At 40.4% G+C, this 12,368-nt stretch overlaps 1 protein-coding gene across 18 annotated transcripts in view; it reads right to left on the bottom strand.

Moving 5' to 3' along the window:
* Positions 1–12,368, bottom strand: part of svila (supervillin a) — a 268,368-nt gene that overhangs the window by 180,158 nt on the left and 75,842 nt on the right. For 3 of the 18 annotated variants that reach the window (XM_063044311.1, XM_063044318.1, XM_063044322.1), the window contains exon 1: positions 9,035–9,476. The exons of the other annotated variants lie outside the window; for them this stretch is intronic. The gene's annotated coding sequence lies outside the window, so the exon portion shown is untranslated. Of the gene's footprint in view, positions 1–9,034; positions 9,477–12,368 lie in introns of those variants that run through there. 18 annotated transcript variants of the gene reach the window in all.

Below are 12,368 nucleotides of genomic sequence, written 5' to 3'. Positions count from 1 at the left end.
GATTTGGAGTCGGGTGTTCCAATCAATGATAGATAGATAGATGTACTTTATTGATCCCGAGAGATGAGAGTTGTAGAGGTGTCCTGCCCTATAAAAAAGACACACCAAGTCAGCTTACTGACAGAGCCTGCTCTTCTCAAGAAAGACCTGTTTATGTTCATCATGCCTCAATCAAAATAACTTTCAGAGGACCTTGGAAGAATTGTAGAGATGCATGAAGTTGGAAAAGGCTACAAAAGCATTTCTAAGTTTACAGAAAGAGAAATTGTCTACAAATGGAGGAAACAGTACCGTTGCTACTCTCCCCAAGAGTGGGCATCCTGCAAAGATCACACCAAGAGCACAATGCAACAATGTTGAAGGAGATTTAAAAAAAGTAGTCAAGGGTAACAGCAAAAGACCTTCAGAAATCTCGAGAAGTCTCTATTCATGTGTCCACTATAAGAAAGCCACTGAACAAGAATGGTGTTCGTGGAAGGACACCCCAGAGAAAACCGCTGCTCTCCAACAAAAAACATTGCCGCACATCTCAAGTTTGCAAAAGACCACCTGGATGTTCCAGCGCACTACTGGGGCAATGTTCTGTGGACAGATGAGAGAAAAGTTGAACTTTTTGGCAGAAAACACACTACTACATTTGAAGGAAAAGGGACACCGCATACCCCCACCCAAAACCTCCTCCCAACTGTGAAGCATGGTGGAAGGAGCATCATGATTTGGGGCTGCTTTACCACCTCAGGGGCTGGACAGCTTGCAACTAGTGAGGGAACAGTGAATTCAAAGTTGTATCTAGACATTTTACAGGTGAATGTCAGGGTAGTAGTTCATCACCTGAAGCTTAATAGAAGTTGGATAATGCTGCAAGACAATGACCAGACATACAAGAGTAAACAAACAATAGAATGGTTTAAAAAGAAGAAAAGTTGTGTTTTGGAATGGCCAATTCAGAATCCAGACTTTAATCCAATTGGGATGTTTTAGCATGACCTGAAGTTAGTTGTTCATGCAAGCTATCCCAGAAATATTGATGAACTGAAAAAGTTTTATATGGAGGAATGGTCTAAAATTCCTCCTTGCCATAGTGCAAGTCTGATCAGCAGCTACAGCAGCGACTGGTGGTGTTCCTCAGGAGTCAGTATTGGGACCGCTACTTTTCGATTGTTCCTCAATGATTTAGATAATGGATTCGATAGCTTTGTGGCAAAGTTTGCAGTTGATATGAAGATAGGTGGAGGGGTAGGCAATGCTGAATGCAATTGCAGCAGGATGTGGGCAAAAAAATGGCAGATGGAACACAGTGTTGGGAAATGTATGATAATACATTTTGGTAAAAGGAACAAGAGTGCGGACTATTATCTAAATGGGAAGAAGCTTCAAACATCAGAGGTGCAGAGGGACTTTGAGTTAATCTTCTGGGAGTCTTGCACAAGGACTCCAGAGGTTGAGTCTGTGGTAAAGAAGGCAAATGCAATGTTGGCATTTATTTCAGGGGGAATAGAATATAAAAGCAAGAAGATAATGCTGTGGCTTTATAAAACATTAGTCAGGCCTCACAGGGAGTATTGTCAACAGTTTTGGGCCCCATATCTCAGAAAGGATGTGTTGTCATTGGAGAGAGCCCAGAGGAGGTTCACGAGGATGATTCTGGGAAATGAAGGGGTTAACATATGAGGAGTGTTTGGCAGCTTTGGGCCTATATGGGGGGGGGGAGGGGGATCTCATTGAAACCTATTGAATGTTGAAAGGACTAGATAGGGTGGATGTGGAGGGGATGTTTCCTATGGTCGGGGTATCCAGAACTAGAGGACACAGCCTCAAAGATGAGGGGTGACCTTTTAGAACAGAGGTAAGAAGGAGTTTTATTTTTAGCCAGAGAGTAGTGAATCTGTGGAATGCTCTGCCACAGACTGCGGTGGAGACCAAGTTTGTACATATATTTAAGGCGGAAGTTATAAGTTTCCTGATTGGTCCAGGCATCAAAGGATATGGTAAGAAGGCAGGTGTATGGGGTTGAGTGGAATCCGGGATCAGACATGATGGAATGGTGGAACAGACTCGATGGAAAGGCAGAATGGCCTAATTCTGCTCCTATGTTTTATGATCTTATGATCTAAAATAAATCTGATTCTGCTTTGGATCACTATCACACTCAGATTGCTGCTAGATAACCAGGAAAGGGCAAACCTTTACTGCTTAAGGTCCATATTTGGGAATTTTAACTTGTAGTTTTAACTAGCAAAGTTAAATATCCCTGTAGTAGTTTCAAGATTGCTTAATATTATTTCCAATACACAGGTGTGAAGAACAACAAAGTAATTGTTACTCCGGATCTAATGCAACACAAAAACACCACCCAATAAGATAAAGAACATAATAATAAAAAACAGACTAAATATAAACACATTAGATAGCTTTTCACAGATTGATGTATGTACATAAAGTGACAATAGGCACAGGAGTGTCTGTACATAAGATAGCTGACAGGAAACGATAAAGTGGTGGTGCTGGGGTGGGTTTGTGGGTGGATGTGTTGATCAGCCTTGCTGCTTGGGGAAAGTAACTTTTTTTGAGTCAGTGGTCCTGCCATTGATGCCAAGTAGTCTCTTCCCTGATGTGAGTGGGACAGTCTATCAGCAGGGTGGGAGGGATCCTTCATAATATTGCAGGTGTCTTTGTCCTCTTGCTAGATATATGTCCTTGACAGCAGGTACGCTGGTGCTGGTGACATGTTGGTTGGCTATCCATTGTGGAGCCTTTCTGTCTACTGCAGTGCAGTTCCCACGATCATGCAGTGATGCAGCCTGTTAGGATGCTCTCTAGGGTACAACTATAAAAGGTCGGGAGTATTGATGTGCACGGTCTGGTTCTTTTCTGACTCCTCAGAAAATAGAGGCTTTCTTGATTATGTAGGATATGCTCTGGGACCATGAAAGTTTGTGCGAGATGTGCAGTCCTAGGAGTTTGGAACAGCTTGCAGTTTCCACTGCTGTGCCACTGATATAAAAAGAAGCGGTGCAAGTGGTGGGAGTTCTCCTGAAGATGATGACCACCTTGCTGACATTAAGGAAGAGGTGATTTGCCTGGCACCGGGCCTTGATCTTTTCTACTGCCTCTTCATACTCTGTCTCATTGTTGTTGGTGGAAAAACAAGAAGGGAATGCAGGATAAACTGTTACTGTTCAGAGAAATTATAGTACAGGCAGACAATAAGTTGCAAGGCCAAGAGGAGGTAAACTGAGGTCAAGATTCCATCTTATTGTACTAGTGAAACATACAAGAGTCTTAACAGTAGGATAGAAACTGTCCTTGAGCCTGGTGGTACATGCTTTCATCTTTGTATCTTCTGGGGATAGGGGTGGGGGGTGGGGGGAGCAGCGAATGTCCAGGGCGGGGAAGTCTGTGATTATGTTGTCGATTTTACTGAGGCACACAGAGTTCACGGATGGGAAACTGGTTTCCACGATGTATTGCGTTGTGTCCAAATTCTCGGCAGTTTCTTGCAGTCACAGGCAGCACAGCTACAGTGATGCATCTGCATGGGATGCCTTCTACATTCAGACCCCGTTTAAAGCTGAGGATGAGTTCCTCGGAGGAGGAGTGCTGTGTAAATCAGCACTATGCGGGGTCATTATAACATTATATAAGTGGACATGCGTGCCCCAGATAAATGATATATTATTTTATGTACACACAGTAATTTGTGGAGTAACAAACACACAAATAGGCCTAACCTGTATATCAGTGGAGCAGCAACACATCACAACAGCAGCAGAGGGAAGCGGCTGGTGGTTACATCTTCGAGGAGGGGCCAGGCTGTGGGTCCTCCTCTAAATTAGGCTTTTTCAAGTGGGCGTCGAGATTTGACTGCATTTTCTCAAGTTTCCTCTCATGAAGCAGTTCTCGGTAGCAGGAAGTTATCTCTTTTTGCCTTATTGCTTCGCTCCCAGTCAGGGTCATTATTGGTCAATGACTTGTGAGATCGTGGTGATGCTAGTGCTGAGAAACTTTGTGGTGAGGTTTCTTGCTGGTACTTCCTCTTCTCCAACCACGTCGTCAGATTCACCCAAGATACCTTGCTCTGCCAATTCTCAAAACTTTTCGTTATTAAGGCTCTCACCATGAGAATGCAGTAACTCTTCAACATCATCATCATTAACATCCTCTAATCCTGCTTCACTGGCCAGTTCAACAATGTTTTGGATGACTGGTTTCACCTGAAATTCTAGGGTGTCATTGAATGCTTATGGCCATAGCTTCCTCCACACTCTGTTCATGCAGTTTTAAGTTACAAGGGGTGATTGATAAGTTTGTGGCCTAAGGTAGAAGGAGTCAATTTTAGAAAACCTAGCACATTTATTTTTCCTACATTTACACACTTAGCCCAGCGGTCATGGAGCATACGGATCCCTTCTTCGTAGAAGTCTGCGTCTTGGACCTCCAGAAGTGGTCCACAGCAGGGGTGATTGATAAGTTTGTGGCCCAAGGTAGAAGGAGATGAGTTATTAACTTCAAACTTACTGCATTTTCAAAGAGTAGAACTGCACGTGCATGTAATGAGAGCTGTAACTCATCTCCTTCTATCTTAGGCCATGAACCTATCAATTACCCCTGCTGTGGACCACCTGGAGGTCCAAGACGCTCTCGTTACATGCACGTGCAGTTCAACTCTTTGAGTGATAATGCAGAAAGTTTGAAGTTAATAACCCATCTCCTTCTACCTTAGACCACGAACTTATCAATCACCCCTGCTGTGGACCATTTCTACAAAGAAGGGATTCGTATGCTCCATGACAGCTGGACTAAGTGTGTACATGTAGGAGGGGACTATGTTGAAAAATAAATGTGCTGGGTTTTCTAAAATTGACTCCTTCTACCTTAGACCACGGACTTATCAATCACCCCTCTTACTTCATCCCAGGCTACTCTGCTATTATCTACAGCTTTCATGACATTGTGGCTTTTCCAAAATTGACTGATGGATTGTTTGTCTTGACCTTTTGTTTCCTCTACAAGTTGCTTGAATGTGCAATGAAGGTAGTAGGCTTTAAACTTTAGTATTATTCCTTGATCCATTGGTTGGAGTAATGAAGTGGTGCTGGGTGGAAGGTTAAACCATTTCTACAGGAATGCAGGTCCAAAGTGTGTCCAGATTCTCAGGGTGGCCTGGGGCATTATCAAGCACCAACAATGCTTTAGGTTCAAGGCCATGCTCCTCACTATACAGATTCACTGCTGGACAAAATCGTGAACCAACCCAATTTTGGAAAACATTAATTATCACCTAGTCTTTCTTGATTGATTTCCAAATCCCTGGTAGACTTGACTTTAAAATGCCTTTCATTCCTCATGGTGTTTCAAAGTGATACACAATCACAGGCTTTAACTTCAAATCATCTTTAGGATTGCCTCCTAGCAAGAGAGTTAATTGGTCCTTTTCAGCCTTGTACCCAGATGTATGTTTGTCTTCTTGGGGGATGAAAGTTAAAGGCAGCATTTTTTTCCAAAATAGGCCTGTCTCATTCATATTGAAGACAAGCTCGGGAGGTTAATCATCCTTTTCGATTGTGGCCTTCAGTGTTGTAGGAAAGTCCTCGGCCATCTTGCTCTCTGCATAAGCCACTTTACCAGAGATACGTACCCTATGGAGGTTACTATACTGTTTAAATCTATCAAACCAACTTCTGCTAGCTGTGAACGTTACCAATGTATCTTCTTCTTCTTCTTGGATATGATAGATAGATACTTTATTGATCCCAAAGGAAATTACAGCAACACAGTAGCATTACAAGTGCAGATATAAATATTAGAAGAGAAGTAGAAAGAATAAAAAATAAGTTACCACAAACAGTCCACTGGGAGGGGTCATCCCTGCCCCAGCGAAGGGTTGATTCATTGTAGAGCCTAAAGACTGAGAGCAAGAATGACCTTGGAGCAGCGCAGTTGTCTTAGTCAACTTAGTCAAGACTGAAGATGCTTCTTGCCTTTTCCATTATCAGCAGCTGGCTTAAGGGCATATTTTGTGTTTGGTTATCCACCCATATAGTTAGTCTATTTCGCATTTTTCAAGCAAATGGCTCCTTGAATGAGTCACCTTCGTTGATGATAACTTTGAGGTAGTTATTGCAGAAGCTTTTTCTCGTCTGCATTTTTTATAAGGTGTTCTGATTGTCGACGTAGCCAATTTTGAAGAGGGCGCCAACATCAACCTGACGCTCACTAGCTTCCACTCGTCCTATCACTTGTAGTTTCACATCCATGTTAATGCTTTTCCTAGACATCTTAGGTGTACTCCCGCAATGGAAGTTGCAGGCCGTTTTCCAGGCATTATGGGTGGAAAGTGGCGAGGGAGCAAGTATGTTTACACACGTTGGGGTGGCAGAGCGTGAACTAATATGTAATTGGCTGTGAGTAGCTCAGAATGTATGTAGAGTGCTCTGACTGGCTGGCTGAATGCTTACTGTAATAGTGGCCACTCTCGAGAAGTTTTAAGTGTTGTTTAGAATGACCCTTTACCACTTTAAAAAATTTCAATAAAGAATTGAATGACTGTGTTGTAACGAATCAGTGCTATTCGGGGTCTGAGTGTATCGTGCATCTATAAAATTGGTGAGGGTCAAAGGAAACGTACTGACTTTCTTTAGCTTCCTGAGTGATACAATGTAACAAAACCAAAATAACCTCCAACATGAACACAAGAACTAAAACAATGGTTATTAATTTAGAAATTTCTCAGACTGAAAGATACAATTAAATCTGCAGCATCACAAGGCTGAGGAATGACAAGACCAAATCCTTAGCAAACAGTTAGCTGCCTCATGAATATCTCTTAACTTGTGACACACAGCATCGCAACATAGCCAGTCAAGTAGTTACGGAATCAACAGGTTAATGACTATAGTAGTCAAAGGCACAAGGTGCAAGTGTTGTGGACCAAGGTCAAAATACTGTACAGGCATCATATCAAAGATAGATAGCCAGGTGATGGGTAAAAGGGTGAAGGTGTTAATGTCTGGGTGTCCCCTACTGCAAATGTTTTCATATCTTTGCTCAGTGACACTTAAACTTAGAAACACAACTTCAAGAGTTGGCGTTGCTTCCACAGGTTGTAACAGATAAAAAGACATTGGGTGTCATAACTTAACACCACACAGTCGAGTGATGCTCAAATTACCCTAAAATAAAACACTCACTGTAAAGCAACATGCCTAGAAATTTTTACAGAATTGTACAATATTAAATACATTTTAAGCAACATGTACAATTTTGGAGACTGTATCTATTTTAACATACAGTTTAGCTGGAAGTCTTTAGAAACAGGTCAATGGGAAAAAAAGTTGGAATGGAAATTATTGCATAGGAAAACAAATTCATCCATGTGTGTTTCACAAAGCAAAATACATTGAATTAGAGCCAAAATTAGAATCAGGTTTAAAATCATTGGCATATGTCATGAAAGTTGTTGTTTTGCAGCAGCAGTGCATTGCAATACATAGTAATAAAAACTATAAATTACAATAAAGAGTATCTAAAAAAATTAAATAGCAAAAAAGGGGAAATACTGAGGAAGTGTTCATGCATTCACTGACCATTCAGTAATCTTATGGCGGTGGTGAAGAAGCTGTTCCTGAAGAGTTCAGTATGTGTCTTCAGGCTCTTGACCTTCCTCCTTAATAACAGCAATGAGATGAGGCCATGTTCTGGGTGATAAGGGTCCTTAATGATGGAAGCCACCTTTCTCAGGCATCTCCTTCTGAAGGTGCCCTGGATGCTGGGGAGGCTAGCGCCCATGATGCAGCTATTTGAGTTAGGGAGGTGTAGGGGCCCAGGTTTTGGCACCTTTTGATTAGAACTGAAGGTATGATTGTGTTGAATGCTGAGCTGAGAACAACGGACATGGTATTCATGCCAATTTCTTGTATAATTTCATTCAAATTTCTAGATCTCTGTTCTAGATCTCTGAACGCGGATCATAAAAATAGCATTAAAACAAATTTTCATTGAATATGGAGGCTCATGGATACTGACTGAAATTAAGGTTTGTATTAGAATTATTGGTGAAATTCAAAGTCAATACAGGTGTTGATCTCTGCAAGGTTTAAAGTAAATAAATGTTTAGTGTATTGTGTGTTTCATGCCAACTGAAAAGTATGTGCATTGTCACAGAAAGTAAGACATTCAGTACAGATAACTTCTAAACCTCTAATTTGTAATGTAAGAGTTGACAAAAAGATCAAGAGTTGAATCTACTGGGCCAGTACAACAATACTTGTTAAATTCCTTGCAGGTTCATGAACAAGGACCTTGAACTATTTAAAGCCATCCTCCATACCAATGAGGAGGGGTATAATTTTCTGCAGCAGATTTAATTGATATTGCACGTAGGTGTTTCATAAATCATTCATAGCAACTTTATTAGTAAGCCAGGGAAGGGGTCATCCAATAAAGTAGCCAAGACCAACCAGCTGCATCACTGAATTAGTAACTATAAAGGTCTGTGTCATGCGACCGAAGGCATGTTTGCAGCACGAATGAGGACATTGGCCAATAAGGTCTACAATAACTTAAGCCAAATTCTATTGATTCAAGTACAATTTGTCAAAAAGTTTGCTCTTGCTTTTAAATTTTTAGGTAATGAAGATCTCATTTACCAACAAAAAACAATTATAATCTTTGGAAATAGAGCAACTACCTTTCAATAAATACAAGGAAGAAAACTGGTAAATTCTCTCAATGCATCATGAGTATAATCATTCCAAGCATTTATCTAAAGAGCAGCCATTAAATTCAGTGGGCAAATTTAATTCAGTAAGCAATGCGTCTTTTAAAAATAATGAATGCGGCTGTCTATGAGAAAGTTTGCTCCTACGCAATTTTCCTTCATAAACTTAAAAGCACCTCAAGCCATCACATGATCAGCAATGACAGACATGCACACATTGGTAAACAAAAGATTTTTCCAGCATCAAATAACAACCTCACTGAAACAGCTGTTAACAGTTCCTTAAGATACCCCATTGAACAACATCCTACTTACTTCAGTGGAAATGAGATTTCCTCTTCAAAAGTTTAAATTTAAAATGTTTAAAACTTCAGGGTGATAGTCAATTCACCAGCTTCATAAAGTTCAGGCTGCTCTTAATAACTTTTCCAAGGCTTTGCAATACAAGCTCCTCGGGTTTTCTGACAGATAAAAACAACCCTTATAGGTAAATGGGCAGCACAAACGATTTTACTGTTAACACTGCAATACAAGTATGGCAGCAATGTATGCAGCATTCATCTGCAGTCAAGAGGACTCAACGTTTCCAATACAAACACAATTATTTGTTAATTAGATCCTGTATCGATATTTCCAAAGTATTTCCAACAAGATTTCCCAATGCAAAAAGAATTGCTTTCAAATCCAAGTATACTGGAGCAAGAGCTATGTTGTGGTAGTTACACACGAGCTTCCATCCAACTGTCTGTCCATCATAAACCAGTCAGTCCTTCAGATAGAACTATAGATTCATTCCAGCCTCTGAGGATTCAGGGCCAATTGCAATGTGCCAATGACACACAGGACCATCCTTTTATGGACTGAACAGTGAGCTCTGATACCAGCTAATCTGCCATAAATAGCCCTTGGAATGGAGAGATCAGATCAGCTGTTACAAACCACTCCCAGACTACAGCTTTATTCTTTATTGCCAACACTGTTTGAACACTTGCTGCCGAAACATATAGAAGGAACAAGTTATAGTTTCTAAACCTGAGCTGTTTCGTTCTATTATGTAAGTAAAGTGGACAAAACTATAAACCAGTTATAGCAAGGTTTTACTTAATTTGGAACAAAGTGCTCAACTGGCAAAAGAGAAAACAAAACTGAGCAGACAGCATCTCTCACTGAGTTTCATGACCAATTCAAATCCATATTCCTCAGATGTAAACATACCGCATAAACTACCTTTTGACTTGGCAACCTTACGAGACAACAAAATATGCTGAAAAGAGGCCTTATGTGACAGCTGAAGGTATTGTTCACTTAGTAACCAAAGTAAAGCAAAACTTAAATCTGAAGTATGTGGGCACAAGAAAAAATTCTTCAGTACGCAGCAAGCAATTGAGTTAGGAAAACTAATACTAGGTAAAATTAAGAAGTTGAAAGTTCTAAATGTCTTCAACCAATTGTGTTTAGAAAACTTTTAAACACTCTCAAAATGTTTCCCTAATCTCTCTAAATCTGTTGCGATAAATTATTTTGTAATCTAATTTAATATTCCACTTACTCAATGTCTAGAAGCTTCAACATCCTACATCTTGCAGTGAAATTTGAATAGACTCTCGGTGACATATGCACATTTAGATCTGCCCTTCCCAAAGCACTGCAGTTCAAGGCTCTCCGAGGTGGAATCCCATCATGACAGGATACATGGTTATATCTGTTCTCTCAAAAATGGGGGAACTGTAGCATGGGCTGGAATTCACGCCACAACTCTATTACGTTCCTGTGGCAACTTCACACCAACCCTAACACAGCAAAAATTGATCCAACTGAAAATAAATGTAAGGTGGGAATGAAGGTGAAATACTGTGTCTAAAACAGGGGTTCCCAATCTTAGATCCACAGACCCCTCTGTTAATAGTAGGGGTCCATGGCAACAAGAAAAGTTTGGGAATGCCCAGTCTAAAGAGTTCAAACTGCAAATGACAAGCATGGCAAATACCAAAAGGTGGGCAGCTTTCATTCAGAAAACGGGTATTTAGGATGAATGCGGAAAATGACTCTATATCATTGGAGCAGTCAATGTGTATACAAGTCAGTCAACTGGCCCATCGCACCTGCTTCATCATTAAGATTTCAACACAACTTCTACTTCACAGGTTCTCTCAACAATCCCAGATTCTACATTACTTTAAGAGAATTTATCACCAATAAAAGACAATACTGCTCAAATGACTTAATTATTCCTTATTACCCTACAACTTCCATTCAAGTACACAAGTTAATTTGACACAGTGAAAATGATATGTACCCCTTACCTTGGAGAGATGGAAATTTTGGTTTGTTGAATTTTTAAAAAGACAAACTTAGTTTCTTTTTCAGTGCTTTTGTTTGAAAATAGAATATCCATCCATTCTGGCAACAGGTATATCAAATTTTATTTCATTGTTTTATTATTTTTGGCATAGTTCCTTAAATTGTGGTTTTGGTAATGTTTGGTTAGGCAATTTTGGTAATGCGTTTGGGATATCAAATACAGAACAGTAAGTGGTGGGGACCTCAGGAGGGTTGAGGTATAGAGGAATATTGGGGTACAAGTATATAGCTCCCTTAAAATAGCAACTTAAGACTTCAAGAGTCAAGATGCAATGCTGCAATTGTCCAAAATATTGCACAGACTGCAATATTGCAAACAATTCTGGTTGCCACGCCATAGGACAGGTGTAGAGATGGAGAGAATGTGGAAGAGATTCACCAGGATGTTCCCTGGAGCACAGGGATTTATTTATAAGAGATTGGATTAGATGGGTTTATTCCCATTAGAATATAGGAGACTATGAGGTAACCTCAGAGGTCTATAAAATAGTAAGGATAGATAGTCAGAGCCTTCCCCCCCACCCACCCGAGGGTGGGAGGGAGGGAATCTAAAAGAGCACTACACGTTTAAGATGGGAGGGGAGGAATTTAAAGGTGATCTGAGGGTATGTTGTTCCAAATAGGAATGAGATGCCAGAAGAGACAGATGAGGCAGATACAAAACAACATCTAAAAGACGTCTGGACAGGTACTTGAATAGGAAAGGACTAGGGGGGGATATGGGACTAATCTTGGAAAATGGGATTAGTGCAGAAAGGCTTCATGGTCAGCATGAACAATCTGTGGCAAAGGGCCCGTTTCTATGCTATACAACTCTATTTAGGAATTCTTAGTCAGAGCACACATTTTATAGGCAGGGATTCATTAAATCATACTTCTATATTAATCTGTCATCAACATCTAAATGCCCCTTATCAGATTATACACAGGAACTCAGAACACTAAATTTTGAGTCATAATATTGAGAAATCTGGTGGAGCGGGGAGATCTGGGAGACCACGTAACTGAGCGTTGAAATGTAATTGATACTTAGGACGTATACTCAAAGTGTTTCCTGTGATTTCGAAGGGGGACTGGAATACAAAGGAATGGGTTTTCGTTTTACTTGGTCGGACTCCATCTGGAAAACTATATTCAGCTCTTAGCGCAATACGTTAGTAGGCAAGAGTCCAGAATCAACATAACGCTGTCAAGGCTCAAAAAATTAAATTCAGAACCAAATTCATAAACTTCACGTATATATGGCTACATTTCACCTGATCACAAAATCTCCTTGTTCCACCCATCA

Source organism: Mobula hypostoma, chromosome 3 (genome assembly GCF_963921235.1).
Source record: "Mobula hypostoma chromosome 3, sMobHyp1.1, whole genome shotgun sequence".
Classification (NCBI taxonomy): Eukaryota; Metazoa; Chordata; class Chondrichthyes; order Myliobatiformes; family Myliobatidae; genus Mobula; species Mobula hypostoma.
The sequence above is the reverse complement of the archived record's forward strand: the minus strand, read 5'-3'. Positions and strand labels throughout refer to the sequence as shown.